This window comes from Nerophis lumbriciformis, linkage group LG27 (genome assembly GCF_033978685.3).
Source record: "Nerophis lumbriciformis linkage group LG27, RoL_Nlum_v2.1, whole genome shotgun sequence".
In the NCBI taxonomy this organism is placed as follows: Eukaryota; Metazoa; Chordata; class Actinopteri; order Syngnathiformes; family Syngnathidae; genus Nerophis; species Nerophis lumbriciformis.
In genome coordinates this window covers 33,635,302-33,656,055 of record NC_084574.2, presented here as the reverse complement: position 1 = coordinate 33,656,055, position 20,754 = coordinate 33,635,302, and the positions used below count along the sequence as shown (strand labels likewise).

Genomic DNA, 20,754 nt, shown 5'->3' with positions numbered 1-20,754 from the left:
TCTCATGTGTTGTAATATTACAGGCCTCAAATTTTTACTTTTTAGGGTCAAGGCAAGTGTTGCCTTAAAGGAGGGCTCAGATTTTAGGGCACCAAGGCAAGTTAGAAGGGCACCAAGGCAAACATTATTTTCTTTCGAGGTAGGGGCTCCAAATCATGCATGCATTATATATATATATATATATATATATATATATATATATATATATATATATATATATATATACACAGTGTTTCCCACACATTCATTTATTTGTGGCGGCCCGCCACGAAAGAATTACGTCCGCCACAAATGGATTTTTCGGCTTTTGACTCGCTCGACCGCTCATAAAAGCAATGGGACTCTGTCTGTGAATGTACCTTGGGCTACAACTCCGGTGCAGTAGGTGGCGGTAGCCTACTATGCATTGTAACTCCGCCAATAGCACTTAATTCACCTGGTGGGCCAGAAGAAGAAGAAGAAAAAAGAAGAAGACGGCGGAGTAAAAGAACGGACCGACCGGATCAAAATACGAGGGTAATATAGGTTGTAGGTTGATAAGTTATAGCTGCATCGCTCGCAGCTCGTCATATATTTAACGTTAATCCGCGATTTCACCGAGCGTTTCACTCACGGTGAGCAGCCTGACGCTGCTTCATTAACACCGCCGCTGTTGTCACGTCACGTGTTACCATAACGACGAGCTAACGTGTCCAGGTTATAACCCTGTTGTCAATAAACACACGTGGAGACGGTGCTTCAGATACTGCATTAATAATGAAGCTAAATTGTCCACTGTCCACTGCAGCATGTGAATGCAATGAAAATAATAAAATCTGGGCCAACCAGCTGTTAAAATGTTGTCCAGGTTAATGTTTTGGCCATTAAAGGCCCTTCATTTCAAGATTTCAACTGTGATCGGGCTTTAAACAGGTGGCTGACCTGTTCAGATGACCGTAACTCAGGGGTGCTCACACTTTTTCTGCAGGCGAGCTACTTTTCAATTGATCAAGTCGTGGGGATCTACCTCATTCATATATATAATTTATATTTACTTATTTATGAAATATATGTTTTTGTTAACAAGTTAAAGGTGTTTAATGATAATGCAAGCATGTTTAACACATATAGTTAATATTGTTAATATATTAAAGGTGTTTAATGATAATACAAGTATGTTTAATACATATAGTTAATATTGTTAACAAGTTAAAGGTGTTTAAAGATAATACAAGCATGTTTAATACATATTGTTAATAAATTAAAGGTGTTTAATGATAATACAAGTATATTTAATACATATAGTTAATATTGTTAACAAGTTAAAGGTGTTTAATGACAATACAAGCATGTTTAACACATATAGTTAATATTGTTAACAAGTTAAAGGTGTTTAAAGATAATACAAGCATGTTTAACACATATAGTTAATATTGTTAACAACTTAAAGGTGTTTAAGGATAATACAAGCATGTTTAACACATATTGTTAATAAATTAAAGGTGTTTAATGATAATACAAGTATGTTTAATACATATAGTTAATATTGTTAACAAGTTAAAGGTGTTTAATGACAATACAAGCATGTTTAACACATATAGTTAATATTGTTAACAAGTTAAAGGTGTTTAAAGATAATACAAGTATGTTTAATACATATAGTTAATATTGTTAACAACTTAAAGGTGTTTAATGATAATACAAGCATGTTTAACACATATAGTTAATATTGTTAACAAGTTAAAGGTGTTTAAAGATAATACAAGCATGTTTAACACATATAGTTAATATTGTTAACAAGTTAAAGGTGTTTAAAAATAATACAATCATGTTTAACACATATAGATTCCTTTCTTTCATGAAGACAAGAATATAAGTTGGTGTATTACCTGATTGTGATGACTTGCATTGACAGGAATCAGACAGTGGTGATGATAACGTCCGCATTTTCGAATGGAGGAGAAAAAAAGTCCTCCTTTCTGTCCAATACCACATGAAAGTGGTTGGTTTTTGGCATCTTATTTGTCCAGCTTCTGTACTTCTTTGTATACACTTTACAAGAAATACATTGTCGGCAAACTCCGTAGCTTGCTAGCTTGTGCACGCCAGCTTTCTGAAACTCTTATTTTGTTAGCGCAACTGTGCAGTCGGTCTTTGGAGTTTTGACGACAGGTACGGCGCCAGAGTCTGTTGAAATAAAGTGTTTCTCGCCTTCCTGTCGGTAATGTACATAAAGTGTTGTACTTATATTCCAACTCCGCGTTCTTCTTGGTCATCGCCGTTGCCGCCGTCACCCCCCGCCCCCCGCCCACACCACCACAAATAGATGCCTGTCCTGTGGGAAACACTGATGTATATATATACAAACCCCGTTTCCATATGAGTTGGGAAATTGTGTTAGATGTAAATATAAACGGAAAACAATGATTTGCAAATCCTTTTCAACCCATATTCAGTTGAATATGCTACAAAGACAACATATTTGATATTCAAACTGATACACATTTTTTTTTTGCAAATAATCATTAACTTTAGAATTTTATGCCAGCAACATGTGACAAAGAAGTTGGGAAGGGTGGCAATAAATACTGATAAAGTTGAGGAATGCTCATCAAACACTTATTTGGAACACCCCACAGGTGTGCAGGCTGATTGGGAACATGTGGGTGTTCAAACTCATAAACTTTATTTTTTTTTTGCAAATAATAATTAACTTAGAATTTCATGGCTTCAACACGTGCCAAAGTAGTTGGGAAAGGGCATGTTCACCACTGTGTTACATGGCCTTTCCTTTTAACAACACTCAGTAAACGTTTGGGAACTGAGGAGACACATTTCTTAAACTTCTCAGGTGGAATTCTTTCCCATTCTTGCTTGATGTACAGCCTAGGTTGTTCAACAGTCCGGGGTCTCTGTTGTGGTATTTTATGCTTCATATTGCGCCACACATTTACAATGGGAGACCGGTCTGGACTACAGGCAGGCCAGTATAGTACCCGCACTCTTTTACTATGAAGCCACGTTGATGTAACATGTGGCTTGGCATTGTCTTGCTGAAATAAGCAGAGGCGTCCATGGTAACATTGCTTGGATGGCAACATATGTTGCTCCAAAACCTGTATGTACCTTTCAGCATTAATGGCGCCTTCACAGATGTGTAAGTTGCCCATGTCTGGAGCACTAATACACCCCCATACCATCACAGTTGCTGGCTTTTCAACTTCGCGCCTATAACAATCCGGATGGTTCTTTTCCTCTTTGGTCCGGAGGACACGACGTCCACAGTTTCCAAAAAAAATTTGAAATGTGGACTCGTCAGACCACAGAATACTTTTCCACTTTGTATCAGTCCATCTTAGATGAGCTCAGGCCCAGCGGAGCCGACGGCGTTTCTGGGTGTTGTTGATAAACGGTTTTCGCCTTGCATAGGAGAGTTTTAACTTGCACTTACAGATGTAGCGACCAACTGTAGTTACTGACAGTGGGTTTCTGAAGTGTTCCTGAGCCAATGTGGTGATATCGTTTACACACTGATGTCGCTTGTTGATGCAGTACAGCCTGAGGGATAGAAGGTCACAGGCTTAGCTGCTTACGTGCAGTGATTTCTCCAGATTCTCTGAACCCTTTGATGATATTACGGACCGTAGATGGTGAAATCCCTAAGTTCCTTGCAATAGCTGGTCGAGAAAGGTTTTTCTTAAACTGTTCAACAATTTGCTCACGCATTTGTTGACAAGGTGGTGACCCTCGCCCCATCCTTGTTTGTGAATGACTGAGCATTTCATGGAATCTACTTTTATACCCAATCATGGCACCCACCTGTTCCCAATTTGCCTGTTCACCTGTGGGATGTTCCAAATAAGTGTTTGATGAGCATTCCTCAACTTTATCAGTATTTATTGCCACCTTTCTCAACTTCTTTGTCACGTGTTGCTGGCATCTTATTCTAAAGTTAATGATTATTTGCAAAAAAAAAATGTTTATCAGTTTGAACATCAAATATGTTGTCTTTGTAGCATATTTAACTGAATATGGGTTGAAAATGATTTGCATATCATTGTATTCCGTTTATATTTACATCTAACACCATTTCCCAACTCATATGGAAACGGGGTTTGTAGGAATTAACTATACACAATAAACCATTAACAAAATGCTGTGTCACATGAATGTTTTTTGAAGTAATACCTTTGTGACTTTTTGATATTAAAATAAAACTCAATGCAGTTTGGCTAATGAAAATGAAGTCTAATAAACAAGCTTTGTTCTTCTCTTGGTTCAGTACAACAGTTTGGCCAACAACCTCTAACGTCGAACACACAATTTCCACAGCCTGCGTTCAGTTCGATGAGATGACAAAACATTTGAGCTAGTATTGATGTTATTTGAACACTGATACAGTTTGTAGTTAAATAAAGGACAGGTGAACATCCCAGTAAACAAACTAAAGACTTTATAAACAAGTTGTGACAACGTTCACGACACATCGCCTGCTGCAAAACATCAAGTAGTTTTCTCCTTCGCTGTATACCTTTAGTGTGGGGACAAGTGCGTCTGTCTCCAATATTGTCCACACTTGTCTCCATCCAAACACAGCAGTGCACTCTTAAAAGCACGGCAGTAAGTGAGGGGAAATCAGTGTCAGGAAGTCAGTGCGCATGCTCCTGGCTTCCTGTTGCCTAAAATGCATTAATAAATGACGTTTTTTTGGTAATTCAAAAATTCGACGGCATTACTAGCCGTCTGAAAATTTATCACAAATTATCATTATACCGTTTATTGTTACATCCCTTGTCCATTAACAAGTACAAAGTCAAGGGCAGTCACGGCATGTTCTTGCGGCAAATATTGGTCAATTATTTAGGGCTTACGGCAAATGACGAGGGCGGTCGCAGCTTTTGCCGCATTTGCCGTGGTTAAATTGGAGCCCTGATATTACATTGAATAATCAAACAGGAGTCAAAGTCTTTCGTATCCTTTTGGATATGCTGGCATATTTAAATTTAAGGGATTGCAAAACAAATTTTCACATGAAAACTATAATCTGGCTGTGAGCAGCCTACTGTTTGTAGAACATTTTGTTATAAATTACACAAACTATATTTATAGTGGGGGTAATCAGAGTCACCTACCTCTTCTAAACATCATATATTACATTACATCAGGGCTGCAACAACTAATCGATTAAATCGATTAAAAACGATTATAAAAATAGTTGGCGATTAATTTAGTCATTGATTCGTTGGATCTATGCTATGCGCATGCGCAGAGGCAATTCTTTTTTTTTTTTTTAAATTTAAAAAAATTTTTTTTAAACCTTTATTTATAAACTGCAACATGTACAAACAGCTGAGAAACAATAATCAAAATAAGTATGGTGCCAGTATGCTGTTTTTTGTCCAATAAAATACTGGAAAGGATAGAAATTGTCATGTCTGTGTAATCATGTTTTGTTTAGTTATTGGACTCTTTAGTTTCTGGCTTTTCACTCCTTTGTCTTGTTTCCATGATTACCCATTAGTTTCACCTGTTCCACATTTGGACTCATTGTGCACTCTTGTTTGTCACCATAGCAACCCATTGGTTTTCACCTGTCACGTCACGCACCTGTTTCACGTTTTGAGTCACGCACCTGTTTTTGTTAATCATGTCTGTAGTATTTAAGTTCATTGTTTTTCAGTTTGTCTTTCTGGTGACATCCCCACATTTATGCTCTGCACATTTCTGACTCTTTTTTCATGTTCATCGTTCACGCTGCTCCTTTTTGTCCATGGCAAGTAAGTTTTGTTTATTATTGCCACAGTTAGTGTTTCAGCAGACAGGTACCGACAGGCCAAGCGATGTGCGGCTTCGGCGGTCGCGGAGGCAAAAACTCGGACATGGGAGGAGTTCGGGGAAGCCATGGAAAACGACTTCCGGACGGCTTCGAAGCGATTCTGGACCACCATCCGCCGCCTCAGGAAGGGGAAGCAGTGCAATGTCAACACCGTGTATGGTGAGGATGGTGTTCTGCTGACCTCGACTGCGGATGTTGTGGATCGGTGGAGGGAATACTTCGAAGACCTCCTCAATCCTACCAGCACATCTTCCTATGAGGAAGCAGGGCCTGGGGAATCTGTGGTGGGCTCTCCTATTTCTGGGGCTGAGGTTGCCGAGGTAGTTAAAAAGCTCCTCGGTGGCAAGGTCCCGGGGGTGGATGAGATCCGCCCGGAGTTCCTTAAGGCTCTGGATGTTGTGGGGCTGTCTTGGTTGACAAGACTCTGCAACATCGCGTGGACATCGGGGGCGGTACCTCTGGATTGGCAGACCGGGGTGGTGGTTCCTCTCTTTAAGAAGGGGAACCGGAGGGTGTGTTCCAACTATCGTGGGATCACACTCCTCAGCCTTCCCGGTAAGGTCTATTCAGGTGTACTGGAGAGGGGGCTACGCCGGATAGTCGAACCTCGGATTCAGGAGGAACAGTGTGGTTTTCGTCCTGGTCGTGGAACTGTGGACCAGCTCTATACTCTCGGCAGGGTCCTTGAGGGTGCATGGGAGTTTGCTCAATACTCTCGGCAGGGTCCTTGAGGGTGCATGGGAGTTTGCTCAACCAGTCTACATGTGCTTTGTGGACTTGGAGAAGGCATTCGACCGTGTACCCCGGGAAGTCCTGTGGGGAGTGCTCAGAGAGTATGGGGTAACGGACTGTCTTATTGTGGCGGTTCGCTCCCTGTATAATCAGTGGCAGAGCTTGGTCCGCATTGCCGGCAGTAAGTCGGACACGTTTCCAGTGAGGGTTGGACTCCGCCAGGGCTGCCCTTTGTCACCGATTCTGTTTATAACCTTTATGGACAGAATTTCTAGGCGCAGTCAAGGCGTTGAGGGTATCTGGTTTGGTGGCTGCAGGATTAGGTCTCTGCTTTTTGCAGATGATGTGGTCCTGATGGCTTCATCTGGCCAAGATCTTCAGCTCTCACTGGATCGGTTCGCAGCCGAGTGTGACACGACTGGGATGGGAATCAGCACCTCCAAATCCGAGTCCATGGTTCTCGCCCGGAAAAGGGTGGAGTGCCATCTCCGGGTTGGGGAGGAGATATTTCCCCAAGTGGAGGGGTTCAAGTACCTCGGAGTCTTGTTCACGAGTGAGAGAAGAGTGGATCGTGAGATCGACAGGCAGATCGGTGCGGCGTCTTTAGTAATGCGGACACTGTATCGATCCGTTGTGGTGAAGAAGGAGCTGAGCCAGAAGGCAAAGCTCTCGATTTACTGGTCGATCTACGTTCCCATCCTCACCTATGGTCATGAGCTTTGGGTCATGACCGAAAGGACAAGATCACAGGTACAAACGGCCGAAATGAGTTTCCTCCGCCGGGTGGCGGGGCTCTCCCTTAGAGATAGGGTGAGAAGCTCTGTCATCCGGGGGGAGCTCAAAGTAAAGCCGCTGCTCCTCCACATCGAGAGGAGCCAGATGAGGTGGTTCGGGCATCTGGTCAGGATGCCACCCGAACGCCTCCCTCGGGAGGTGTTTCGGGCACGTCCGACCGGTAAAAGGCCACGGGGAAGACCCACGATACGTTGGGAAGACTATGTCTCCCGGCTGGCCTGGGAACGCCTCGGGATCCCCCGGGAGGAGCTGGACGAAGTGGCTGGGGAGAGGGAAGTCTGGGCTTCCCTGCTTAAGCTGCTGCCCCCGCGACCTGACCTCGGATAAGCGGAAGAAGATGGATGGATGGATGGATAATCGAAGTAATAATCAACAGATTAATCGATTATCAAATTAATCGTTAGTTGTAGCCCTACATTACATATCAACATATTACATATCATAGAAGCGACTAACTTTTCAAACAGGGTGCAGCACTACTCGTCTGTTTTTGCCACGCACATCCATCGTCTGCTTTACTTTCTTCCTGATGTCAACCATTTCTTTTTTATTTCAGCATTTGTGTCGTTCTTGGAGCACACAGCATTGACTGGCTCATAATTAAGACGTGCGGACACTTAAATACATCTGAATTTTTCTTGCGTATGCTGTTTTTTAGAGTTGAATGTTAATCTATAGCCCATTTTTATTTTTTTTGTCCTGTCCAGCAACTCAGGCAAATCCTATTGTTGATGTAGATGCCCATACCCTGTACATATTTACTTTACAATAGAGAAGTGTGTGATACTTCTTTTGTTGCCTTATTTGTATTTGACTTCATTAAATGGATTTATATTATTATTTGGTAACCGGAGCAGGAAGGGATAAAAAGAGAAAAAAAGGATGAGAGAGGGGGAAATTGCGGTGATAAGAGGGGGACAAGACAGAGAGACAACAACAACAACAATAACAACAAAAGAACAGCATAAGCAAATAAGATATGCACACATATGATACTAAAAGTGATAGCAAAGAAGCAGTTAGTGAAGTAAATATTAATAACACAGAAATGACAATGAACACTACACTACAAATGGAGCAATACAAATATCAATAAAAATAGCACTATTGATAATGAATAATAACAATAATTACCTCTATTATCAACAATACAATTGTTTCAAATACAACATAGAGATATGTAATGTATATGTATATGTAATGATAAGTTGAAATACAAAAGAAAGCAGATAAATAGACGGTAAGAAAGAGAAGCGATCAGTATCAACCTTGTAGATTGTTATAGTATGAAAAGGTTAAGCTTTGTCAGTGTGCCGTGTGTTACCCAGTTTCTCCTAGGGCAACAATACTACATGTTTATAATATATAATATATGTTTGATGAAAAGTGATTATATGTGTGACTGGTACTGTATGTATGCATATAGTATGTGCTTGTACAGTATATGTACAGTATGTGTATATGTTTGTTTGTACAGTGAATGTGCGTGTGGATGTATGAACTTTGAGTGTGCAGTAGGGTTGTTCGGTATACCCGTACTAATAAAGTACAGTGATACTAATTGATTGAAATTGGTACTATACTGCCTTTGAAAAGTACCGGTACCGTTCTTTCATCTGAATCCCCGCTGTGTGGCGGTGACTACTGAGCCGAGGCGCATGATGTTGAGTGTGTCAAAACGCACACACAAAGTGCATACAAGCAATAACATCTTGGAGAGGAAACATGGCAAAAAACTACAATTCTACTGGTTAATAAAGAGGATGGTGAAGTGCAATATGGAGGTAGTTGGGCTTCAAAACTAACGATAAAGGTGACACTTTAAACACGGAAGCGCTGCGCTTCAGGTGTTGCTTTAAAACAGGCCTCGCCAAATGTGGCGATTAGTATTACCACCTTTGCTTCAAACTTAGGTAATCATTTAAATAATAAGCAATCACATCTGCACAATGAGTTTAAAGACTGACAAGTAATGATATTGTTGTTACACCTGTCCTGCTGTTCTGCTCCCATGCAGACCGAAGTAGAGGAGCGCAGAGTAGACGTTCCCTTCAGGGTCGATGTTTTTGTTGGGTTAACACACTTCACTTTACCCGCCAAAGGGTCTGCTAAGCTCCGCTTTCAGGTCAGAATATCGAGGCCGGCGATTTGTGACAATCTGGTTTCTTTATTTTTAGTTTTGCAGGACACAATCAGACCCGTTAATCACTCGACTGCGCTGTGCAGTGCTACCGCTCTCTGTCTTTGCTCACTCACTCACTGACGTCACTCTGCCAACACGTTGCCATTCTCTTAAACACACATACGCTACTCTCATGAGTTAACCAGCTCCTCTGTTGTGCACGTGTATATACATAACATGTGGGTACATAACATGTAGATACGTATACACGCACACATCTGCTTAGATTGATGCCAAACATTAGCAGAGTTAAAACTGCCCAATTAGCAGTCAACTAATGCAAGTGAAATGACTATTTTGGAAAAAAATTGCTACAACTTGTGTTTTATCTTTAACAATGTGTGTTTTACCTGCTACATGGCTTATCTGTGTACATGTATCCATAGTTGTGTTTTTAGTACTTACTAATAATTGTGTTTTTCTTAAAACACAGACCAGGAGTGGCAACCATAAATCATGAAACATCTAATATAATGTAAATAAAGCTTTTTATTATATTCTGACCTAATCCTTCATTATGGCAGACTATATGTAAAAAGGAAAATTGTAAATTGTTCTTTGAGTGCAACAAGAAAAGCCCAATGTGTTTTAATACCTTATAATTTATATTTTAACCTTCTAAAATTGCAATAGGAAACATGTTTAGTGTATTGTAAGTATTATGTTAAAATATTGAGATTTTTTGTAGTTCCCTTTATTTTGAAAAGTATCGATATACATACCGATAATTGGTATCGGGACAACCTTAGTGTGTATATATGTGTATTTGTATGTACAATATATTTCTCTCCCAGTAAGTGCTGGAGCCAGAGTACGGGCCCAGCCACCCAGAGAGCCCAACCCAAAACAGCAGGTGCGGCGCCCAGGGAGCAAGGGACCACCGGCCCCATGCAGCCAGGCCGGCCAGCGACAGAAACCCCAGTAGCAGGCCATAGACAGATACGCCTTGCAGAGGACAAGGCACGGGAGAAGCAGGGGACAGCCATCCCTCAAACCAGAGAGAGATTACAGCCCATGTGGGCAGAAAGGCGGGACGCCTCGCCCCGCAGGGCCCAGAAACTCTCGGCAACCGGATGGGAAGACCTCCCCCGCTCCACCAGCAACCGGACCCCCATGTCACGGCCTGGGCGCATGCCAATGCCCATTCCTCAAGGAGCCCCGCGGAGCGCACCTCGGGACACGCCCACGGCCGCTCCTCTCCTGCGCGCGTCACGCAGCCGGCAGCTGCATTCAATATGCAATCTGCGCACCTGTCGGTGATGATCTGGCTGGGCTTCTTAAGCCAATGCAGACGGCCTTCCCGATGGCCAAGAAGGTGGGCATTCCTTTGTCGCCTGCCTTGCCGGCCGCAGCGGCGTTCTACTTGTCGCCGCCACCAGACTCGTCCCCGGTGGATTCGGGGACACTTTGGGTGGCGACCCACTTCCAGTTCACCTCTCCGCCCTCCCTTGTCTCTTGATCTCTTTGTTCTGCTCTCAGCCCTAGGAAATCTGGAATCTGTCCGTAAGGAGTGGGTTATTGTCACGGCCCGGGCGCATGCCGATGCCCATTCCTCAAGGAGCCGCTTCTCTCCTGCGCGCGTCACGCAGTATGCAATCAGCGCACCTGTCGGTGATGATCTGGCTGGGCTTCTTAAGCCAATGCAGACCTGCGTTCCTGGCCAGAACGTAACCATCCGTTCGCGTACAGTAAGCCACGTTTAGCTCTATGCAACCCTGCTCTCTCTCTCTCTCTCTGTTTTTTTCCCCCTCCGTGTCTCATTGTGTCTTCCTTGACGTCCTCCCAGCAGTCTGCCTTTGTTCCCGCATCGACGAGCTGTACGTCTCGTCAGTTCTTAGTTCTCTGCTTCCCGGACTGCCTCCTTGATCCTGGACCCCCGCTTGGACACGGACCTTCTGCGCCCCCGCTATCGTCCCCGGAATTCTTGCTTGCCTCACGGACATCCCCCTGATCTTCCGCCTCTCACCCAACATATCCCGGTAACATACTCATTAAATCCTACACATAGCCTCACACCATACACACTCTTGGATTCTTGTCACACTCCATTTCCTTAGTTTATATTATTATTGTTTGATTATTATATATATTGTCTATATATATAATAAATCATAGAGCTTTACTGCCCCCTTGTGTCTGTGTCGTCAACTCCCTCCTGCACACATAACACCCCACATATATACACATACCTACATCCATCCATACATATACAGTTACATACCTACATCCATCCATACATATACACACACACACACACACACACACACACACACACACACACACACACACACACACACACACACACATGTAAACCAACAACTCCATACACAGGCTGGCGGGGCAGTGATCAAACCCTGGCACCCACTGTCCACTGAGAACCAGCCGATCACCTCTCTCCCCCCACAGGTCCGGCCGTGCACCCCCAACACCCCAAGGACAACCCCCGACAAGCCTGGGCGTGAAGGACGGTGTGGCAGAGTGCAAGGGCAGTCCCTGTATCTTCATTAGGGAAGTTGATGGTGGATAAGCCTCTGCAACCCCTTTTTGGTTTGAACTCGTCTTTTATTCATTGCATCTCCCACTACCTCCACCTCCACCATAGCCTGGTCTCTCCAGGCAGGCCTTAATCTCACGCCCTAATCAGCTGCAGTCTTGCAGCTTTGCCATTACCCACATGGTTTTGCATACATGGCCAAGTTTCAGAGGGAATGCAAAAGTCATAGTACCAAAGGCATAGGTACAGTAGGTAAAGGGAACTCAGGGTGCCTTTCTACTGGGATGACCTTAAAAGTATGCATGCTACTGTGAGCAGACTAATATGACACCACATGAGTAGCTCTGAGTAATCATTTGAACATTCTAAACTATTCCAGTCAAGCATTAGCACATAGCTTCTTTGAGTGACACCAATTTCCTAAGACTGTTTGAGTCCAAGTGACAACAAACATGAGTAAACACGGCCATCCTTTAAAAAAGAGAGATTTACAGAAACAATTCATTTTACTGTAATCGGGGCCTTGAAGGAGAGTTGGGATTGAACGCTGACTTTTAAGCTAGGTCATTTTCAGCTAACCCTGTACTCAACAGGTTTATTGTGTTTTTAAACCTAATTTTGCACCCCATTTCCCAGAGTGGAAAACCTAATTGCGATTTTTCCCTCCAAAATTGCGGTTTTTATATTTTTATATTTAAAAAATGCATAAAACAGCGAAAATAACTATTGAAGGAAGACATCTTACTTTTCGACTGTCAATCGACATATTCTTGTCTCAAGGTGCCACATATTAAAACAACATGGAATGATTTACTTACAAAGTATTTGGCTTTATGCAGAGCTATTGTCTAAATCATGCTCTTAAACACACAGCTGCTCCGGGGTAGACTGACGGAAGCATGGCTGGCAGTTTGCGCCTCCGACCACCACCCATCATTCATTCATTCACCAGTGAGTGGCACTGGGGGCAAGGGTGAAGTGTCCTGCCCAAGGCGGGGAGTGAACGTGCACCCCTCAAGTTTCTGGCATGGCTGCTCTACCCACCACGCCATGCTGCCCCATTGGTCATATTCAAAGTCCCCATGTGTCCAGAGACATATTTACAGAGTTTATAAACATAATATAAACTTTAAAAAAACGAAAGAAGATTTTGTGATGCTAAAAAATATCGACTAGATAGTTGGTATCATTACAGTGGATTTTAGGTGTAGATCCACCAATGGCGTTTGTTAACATTGTCACACCGGTGAGCTGCGGTGTGTAGTGAAGCATGTTTAGCTATTCCTCGTTCTGCAGGGATGATACTTGTCAGAAATGTACTTTATTTGTCGCCATGGAGGTGATGATTAGTGATTTAGAAGTAGCTAAAACACTGCAGACTGCGAATGGACTTTAGCCGCTAGCTAACTAGTCATGTTTATAGCACCTCTTTCTGAGGGCATTTCAGTGTTATAACTTCACCTTTGTCGTCAGTTTTTAAACCAAAATGCGTCCGTTTTCCCTTTTCTGTCTACACACTGTGTTTGCTTGTAAGTAGTCCGTGGTTGTGCGCTGCCGAACATGCTACTCTGCTCGTAAAACCAGCAATGTCACGACGTGACGACGGGGACCTGTACTTTTTAGAGGCGGTACTATACTACTACCGGTATATAAATGGGTTGGGTTGTACTTGTATAGCGCTTTTCTACCTTCAAGGTACACAAAGCGCTTTGACACTACTTCCACATTTTGACAGATTTTTGAGTGCCTTGTGTAATTTTCTTTATTTTCAATGGAACTTTAAAGTATGGGCAGCACGGTGGAACAGGGGTTAGTGCATGTTCCTCACAATACGAAGGTCCTGTGTAGTCCTGGGTTCAATCCCTGGCTCGGGATATTTCTGTGTGGAGTTTGCATGTTCTCCCCGTGACTGCGTGGGTTCCCTCCGGGTACTCCGGCTTCCTCCCACCTCCAAAGACATGCACCTGGGGATAGGTTGATTGGCAACACTAAATTGGCCCTAGTGTGTGAATGTTGTCTGTCTATCTGTGTTGGCCATGTGATGAGGTGGCGACTTGTCCAGGGTGTACCCCGCCTTCCGCCCGACTGCAACTGAGATAGGCTCCAGCGCCCCCCGCGCCCCCAAAAGGGACAAGCGGTAGACAATGGATGGATGGATGGATGGATGGAACTTTAAAGTTTTGGTTTTGTTTACTGGCGTCATTTTGCAGTCTACACATATCTCTTATGTGTGACTGCCATCTACTGCTCACACTTATAATTACACCATGCACCAAATAAAATTGCTTCGAGGTCAGTAAGCACAACCAGAATTTTTCCTTTACATTAGGCGTACCGGGTTATAAGGTGCACTGTCGATTTTTGAGAAAATGAAAGGATTTTAAGTGCGCCTTTTAGTCCGAAAAATACGGTATTCTGATTACTTGCACTCCTTGTTATTGTTAATGTTAAAAGGTTGCTGGCCGAAACCTCAGCTGGTTAGTTAGGGAGTTGAGTAATGAAAGTTCACATACTGAGGTTGGGATTATGTTCCAAACTGTGAGGCGCGGTAGAAAAAGACTGCCTGACCAAAGGCCCTTTTTCTTGCAGAAATAATACAGCCACCCCTTGAACTTGCTCTTGTGCTACTGTTTGGATTTTTCTTTGTTGTAATTTCTGCTGTGGGGCAGGGGCAAGACCGTGTAGAATTTAATATACATGGATGGAGTCTGGGCAGCACCGTGGAAGAGGGGTTAGTGCATCTGTCTCACAATATGAAGGTCCTGAGTAGTCTTGAGTTCAATCCCGGGCTCGGGATCTTTCTGTGTGGAGTTTGCATGTTCTCCCCGTGACTGCGTGGGTTCCTTCCGGGTATTCCGGCTTCCTCCCACTTCCAAAGACATGCACCTGGGGATAAGTTGATTGGCAACACTAAATTGGCCCTAGTGTGTGGATGTGAGGGTGAATGTTGTCTGTCTATCTGTGTTGGCCCTGCGATGAGGTGGCGACTTGCCTTCCGCCCGATTGTAGCTGAGATAGGCTCCAGCGCCCCCCGCAACCCCAAAAGGGAATAAGCGGTAGAAAATGGATGGATGGATGGATGGATGGATGGAGTCTGTGTGTTTTATCATACTCTCCCAATTTAGTATGCTGTGCTTTCTCAATAGTATCTATTAACTATCTTTGGTAGGGGTGTAACGGTACGTGTATTTGTATTGAACCGTTTCGGTACGGGGGTTTTGGTTCGGTTTGGAGGTGTACCGAATGAGTTTCTAAGCTAAAATGTTAACAAGCTGCTTTGCTTCTTCTGCCTCTGTCTCAGCACCCAGCATTGTCCCACCCACACAACCATCTGATTGGTTACAAACAGAGCGGTAACAGCCAATCAGCAGTGCGTATTCAGAGTGCATGTCGTCAGCGCTTCAGCGTCGAGCAGATAGGTGTTTAGCAGGTGAGCATAAGGTAGCGTACTCTCCCCAAATTATAATAAACACCTCCCAGTCAACTACTCGTAACATCACTATGAGCCCGTTGACCTTCTAGAAACAAACTACAGCTCAGCTCGCTCGCAGTCCTCACTTGAGGTGAAGGCTAATTAGGTTTTAGCGTAACGTTAGCTCATTTTGCAGTGTGTGTGTGTGTGCGTGTGCCTACATGAACTCCATGGTGGTCAGGGATGAATAGTCTCTCCTATTGCTATTGTACTATTTTTTCAGCTATAGTTACATTAATCATTAGTAATGTAGCAGCCTAGTTTTGAATGGCAGGGTCCCTGCTATCACATGTTGATAAAAATATAACATTTACATAATAAAAATCAACGACAGGCTTCCCAAATGCTGTAATAAATTGAGCATGATGAGTTGACTTTAAACTGTTCAATGTTGCACTTTTTATATGTAGAAGAAAAGTTTTGTCATTTTATTTAATCTGAGCAACAATTTGAGGCAGTTTAATGTTGATCAACGTGGGCAGATTTATTATAGTGTTCCCAATGTTAAAAGGATAAAGCCATTGTTTACAAATTTGGTAAATAAGTAACCAAAAAATGTATATTTTGTTGTTTTCTTACTGTACCGAAAATGAACCGAACCGTGACTTCTAAACCGAGGTACGTACCGAACCCACATTTTTGGGTACCGTTACACCCCTAGTATTTGGCTTTTCATCTAATGTTTTTGGCGCTTGCATGTAGGTTATTTCAATTGGTTTTAGCGTGGTCTTACATGCAGCTGCCTTTGTGTATCATCTACTTTACGCTGTGAAGTAAAAGAAAATCTGACACATGTATAACCATATAGCGGTGTGCAGGCCCGGCCCTAACCAATCTGGCGCCCTAGGCAAGATTTTAGGTGGCGTCCCCCCACATCGGCAGTGAAGTGTATATACTCACAAGAAACTGAATAGCTTTGTCTTTGACCTTTTTTTTTTTACTTACAACTATACCTAATATATAAAGGGGTGGAAAAGTGACTATTACCTGCAGGGCAAACATTAGCTAACCAGAAGGCAATAATGTAAACAAAAAACACTTGCTTAAAAGATCTAATACAAATGTCCCTGAGGAATGTAAGGTGGGAGTACTGTAATTACCTAACGTTACATTATTATTTTCCATAACAATTTAGCCCCCTCCACAATATTAACCCGACGTTAAAACAGAACTAGTTATTTATTGATTAGCAATTGCCGAATCATGTAACATTAGCTTAATGCTAAAAAGCCAGCTACTATCACATTCTGTAACAGACAAATAATTTCATGTAGGCTAACGTTACCTACCTGCTACCTCTGTCTTTTCTTGTTTCTCCTCCTCTTCTTTTCTCTTTTTTCTTCCCTGGGCACCTGACAGTTTTGGCCGTTTTGACATCTTGTGTTGATTTTTTGATGTGGTGACGTCCAAAAAGAGTCATGATACGGGAAGGGAGGGGGCGCACCGTGCGGGGGGAGGGGGGGGGGGGGGGGGGGCGTAATGTTGTAACAAATAATATTTCTATTAAATAGGCTTTACTTTGCATTTTAATTAACGTGGGATTATTTTTTGTATTTAGAAATAATAGTAAAAACTTTTTTTTTTTTCTCCAACATTTGTGGCACTGGCGTGGCGCCCCCTGATGGACGGCGCCCTTAGCATTTGCCTATACGGCCTATGCCACGGGCCGGCCCTGGCGGTGTGCCATCAGGGCCAGCAAAGCCTTCTCTGCTGGCCTAACATAACCAGAAATCATTATCATAATTAAAGATACAATTATTTTTTAATTTACTTTCCCTAAATATCTAAAATTATTCATATTCTCTTCGTGTCATATTATGTTCCTTCCAGTGCTGTTGTTTTTAGTTTTAGTTTGTATCCAATCAGAATTCAGCTAGCTTATGTTGCCATGCTGTACCAAATCTGCCCGGGGCCTTCAGAATCAACAATGCAGGCGTCTGTGCACTGTAAGTGAACGGGGACATACAGTTGATAGACAGTTGCGATAGCCAATCAGATCAGGAGTTGTTGTCAGTAAGGCCTTTTAGATGGCTTCTCGTTGAATGTGACATTTACACGTCCTGTGATTGGATACTCACCGGGACCGTTAGCAGATGAATTTGAGAACACATACAGTTGATAGACAGTTGCGACAGCCAATCAGATCACACGTTTTTGACAGTAGCCTATCTAGGTAACCTGATGTTAATGAGACTGTGATTGGATACTCACTTGTCATTCCAAAGTGAGTATCTAATCACAAGTTTCAATTTAGCAGAGAGGGAGAACAAAACGTTGATTAAGTTGCAGATATATATTTGCAAGGCCATTTTCAAGAAGGATATTTAAAGAGAAACTACATCTTGTGAGACGATGTCGGCCAACCCCGGAAGCTAGCTCAGCTGTTCTGGCGATGAAATGGGGAAATGCCCACCATGCTACAAATTGTGAGTTCACATATTTTATTTTTTCACGTTTAATATGTTTTTTGCAATTGTAATTTGACAGTACCACATAAGGTATGTTTTAATTGCTGATGCGTTTTAATAGATTTTTAAATGCACCAGACACTAACCCGTTTTGTACACTGTTGAGGGGATATAAATTGACATAAATGATGGTATTTTGAGAGGTAATCATTGAAGTCGGTCATCACTGAAGTCCTAGGTGGGAAACTTATGGCCCGTCACTGATAACGACACATTATGATTATTTACTTGTATTTTAAGGCCAATTTGTCTTTGAATTTGCTGAGGTTGTTTTTGTAAAACAAAACAAAAATACCCTTTTTGTTTTTAACACCAAACCAAATTATTCGGGTAATGTATCTACATAGGTTGTAGCTCAGTGGTTCTTAAACTTTTTTTCACCAAGTACCACCTCAGAAAAAAACTAAATGATCAACATTAACATACATTAGCGCAATAAGTCTAAGTATCCATTTAAAACAAGGCAGAGGTTTTATTTAACAAGTATATTTAATATTTTTGGCCATTGTAACATTACACACAGAAACACCGTGTTTACGAATATAGGAAAATCAAACACTGTAATTTAATAAAGGGATTATTTGGCGTACAAGTAGAGAGCACTTGTACCACTGGTGGTACCCGTACAACAGTTTCAGATTCACTGTTGTAAATCACTGATTCTCAAACCGTGGTACGATATGCAAATTCCATCTAGTGGTACGCCAAAAACTCACTGGATTAAAGCACAGAGTTTTATTTTCCTGTATCCAAACACAGTGTTACTGTTCAAACTGTGTAATTTTACAGTGGCAAAAATATTAAATATACTTGTTAGATAGTAAAACGTCTGCCTTTTTTAAATGAATACTCAAGTCTACTATGTTACTGTATTTTAATTTTTGGTCGTTAGTGGTACTTGGAGAGCCAAGTGTTTTCTGAGGTGACACTTGGTGAAACAAATTTGAGAACCTCTGGTCTGGATATGTTAATCCCATATTTAAAAAGTAAGTCGTATAATGAAGGTGTTCACATGTATTTTAAAAAGCTGGTTTCTGTCAGGAAGTGTTGGTGACGAACCCCAAGATGCAGAGATGGCAGGCTTGTTGCAGGAAAACATGATTTTAATGTCCAAAGGAAATGCAGGAAAACAGAAATCAGGAACCAGGAACCAGGCAAATAGCCAACTGCAACAGCTAACAATACTCCAGCACTGACTGGAGGGCGAGGCAGGTATAAATAGTAGCCTGATTGGCAATTGCCACCAGGTGTGCCAGACTGCCAATCACGGACAGGTGAGGGAAACAAGAGCTCAGGGAGACGTGCAGGAAAAGGAACCAAAACAAGAGCGCTGACAGGAAATAAAACACAAACACAGTGAAAAACTCGAACAAAACCAAACTGTCAGTGACAAGCCTGACAGTTTCAACCAAATTCATGCAATAATTTTTATCTTAGTGCATGTAAACATACAGGTTTGTGTAAGGGGCAGCGACATCATAGTCCTTTTTTGTAGCTATTTGCTGCCTTGTCATCCCCCGCCCCCCCAAAAAACAAAAAAACAAAACAAAAACAGAAAAGTAACTATAGTACATTGGACATGTACCAGAATAAATGTATCCATTGTCTTTTAGAAATATAGTCATGTAAAAGTAGCAGTAACGTGTAGTACAGTATAGAAATATCAAAGCACAAACATTAAAAACAGTAACGAGCTATTTATAAGAATATAAAATTAAAAAATTACCTTGTGAAACTAGGTTTAGCAGGCAATATTATATTTGTGCAGCACTGACACCTTGTGGCCTTGACAACACATTACACTTGTGTTGAACAGTTTTGTCTCTAAGAGTAATCCTCTACCTACTTCTTCCACTAGGGGTCGCCACACTCAAATCATTTGTTCGGCTGTCCTCCCTGAAGCAACGCTCCCTTTTGATTTTAAAGCCAACAACAGCAATACGAGTAAAATCAGGCCCGGCCCTAACCAATCTGGCGCCCTAGGCAAGATTTTAGGTGGCGCCCCCCCACATCGGCAGTGAAGTGTATATACTCACAAGAAACCGAATAGCTTTGTCTTTGACCTTTTTTTACTTACAACTATACCTAATATATAAAGGGGTGGAAAAGTGACTATTACCTGCAGGGCAAACATTAGTTAACCAGAAGGCAAAAACAATGTAAACAAAAAACACCTGCTTAAAAGATCTAATACAAATGTCCCTGAGGAATGTAAGGTGGGAGTACTGTAATTACCTAACGTTACATTATTATTTTCCATAACAATTTAGCCCCCTCCACAATATTAACCCGACTTTAAAACAGAACTAGCTATTTATTGATTAGCAATTGCCGAATCATGTAACATTAGCTTAATGCTAAAAAGCCAGCTACTATCACATTCTGTAACAGACAAATAATTTCATGTAGGCTAACGTTACCTACCTGCTACCTCTGTCTTTTCTCGTTTCTCCTCCTCTTCTTTTCTCTTTTTTCTTCCCTGGGCACCTGACAGTTTTGGCCGTTTTGAAATCTTGTGTTGATTTTTTGATGTGGTGACGTCCAAAAAGAGTCATGATACGGGAAGGGAGGGGGCACACCGTGCGGGGGGGCGGAATGTTGTAACAAATAATATTTCTATTAAATAGGCTTTACTTTGCATTTTAATTAACGTGGGATTATTTTTTGTATTTAGAAATAATAGTACCAACTTTTTTTTTTTTTTTTTTTCTCCAACATTTGTGGCACTGGCGTGGCGCCCCCTGATGGACGGTGCCCTTAGCATTTGCCTATACGGCCTATATGCCACGGGCCGGC

At 42.2% G+C, this 20,754-nt stretch overlaps 1 long non-coding RNA gene across 1 annotated transcript in view; it reads right to left on the bottom strand.

Moving 5' to 3' along the window:
- Positions 1 to 20,754, bottom strand: part of LOC133624294 (uncharacterized) — a 71,241-nt gene that overhangs the window by 49,825 nt on the left and 662 nt on the right. The gene's annotated exons all lie outside the window — the stretch shown is intronic.